Source organism: Rhagoletis pomonella, unplaced genomic scaffold, assembly GCF_013731165.1.
Source record: "Rhagoletis pomonella isolate Grant_MI unplaced genomic scaffold, Rhpom_1.0 Rhpom_scaffold_01909, whole genome shotgun sequence".
Classification (NCBI taxonomy): Eukaryota; Metazoa; Arthropoda; class Insecta; order Diptera; family Tephritidae; genus Rhagoletis; species Rhagoletis pomonella.
Genome location: NW_023460463.1, coordinates 1,913 through 3,577, shown reverse-complemented (window position 1 = coordinate 3,577; position 1,665 = coordinate 1,913).

Genomic DNA, 1,665 nt, shown 5'->3' with positions numbered 1-1,665 from the left:
TGAATTTGTAGGCATTCGTCAAGAATTGTCTTTATTTTGTTTAGTCGCCGTAAATCAAGGACAACAATGGTTATGGTGGCCGATTTAACGGCAGTAATTTGATTTTGATCCTTGGTGTCACCGAATGACTTCACTTGACGATTTTTAGCAATAACTCGACTCCAGCGCCTCCTTGCGGCTCTGTTTTTCAGTAGTATTGCCCCTACCGTTACCAATGTACATCTTGTTAATGACGCAAATGGGACCATAAATACGATTTTTAGTAATAACTCGATTCCAGAGCCACCTGGCGAGCCGTTTTTTTCGCAGAAATATTTCCCTTCACGTTACCAAAGAATATTTTGAATAACTCGACTCCAGCGCCACGTGGCGTTGAACATAAACTATGCAGGGACTTTAGGACAAAAATTTCATTAAAATCATTTCGGTCGTTTAGGAGGCACTTATCTTAATATAATTGGTATAGATAAGTATCGATAAATAGCCAATACCAGGTTGCATTGCGGCGCCTTAAAACATTTCAAACTGTACAACAATCATTCAGTTCTATTCTATATAATAGATCGGTCCCTGATCCACCTATAAGAAAAAAACTATCCTATATGTTAATCCAGGCAGTAAGCTGCCTACGCGCCAAATTTCAAACAAAACGGAACATATTAGAAGAAAAAATGGATCCTATATGTTAATCTAGGAAAAGGCTACCTACGTACTAAATTTCAAGCAAATCGGACGATAAATATAACTTTTTATAATAGATCGGACTCTTTTCCACTTCACGGAAAAAAGAATCATATATGCTAATCTAAGCAAAAAGCTTCCTACGTACCATATTTTAAGCAAATCGAACCATAAATACGATTTCTTCGATTAGATCGGTTCCTGGTCCACTTCCCGGAAAAAATAATCATATATATTAATCTAGGCAAAAAGCTGCCTACGTACCAAATTTTAAGCAAATCGGACCATAAATACGATTTTTTCGAATAGATCGGTCCCTGATCCACTTCCCGGAAACGAGAAAAAAGCTACCTACGTACCAAATTTTAAGCAAATCGGACCATCACACGATTTTTTCCACCTACCGGAAAAAAGTAATTTTTTTTGGCCTATGACATGGTGGTTGCTGAAAGCTATTTAAAACAAAATTTTATCAAAATCGGACCAGCGGTTCGCGAGATTACCTGTTACAAAGAAAAGGGACTTCTCTTTATATAATTAGTATAGATTAAGTAAATCGGACCATAAATACGATTTTTTCGAATAGATCGGTCCTTGGTCCACCTACCGGAAAAAAGTAAATTTTTTTGGCCTCAAACATGGTGGTTGCTGAAAGATATTTATATGCAAAATTTCATGAAAATCGGACCAGCCGTTCGCGAAATTACCTGCTACAAAAAATGGGACTTCTCTTTATATAATTCGCATAGATGAATAAGGCCATTAAACTTTAACTTATTTGGTTTATGTTATGCAACAGACTACAAAAAATTAAATGATAATAATCCATATAAGCAAAGAAAATGTGTTTTTTAAAAAGTATTCGATACTACGAGTACTTTGCAAAGTATCGAGTAAAATCATCAAATAAGGTATCGAGTATTAATGTACTCATTTTTATACCCTCAGTATCGATACTTACTCAATATCGATAGTATCGTTCGA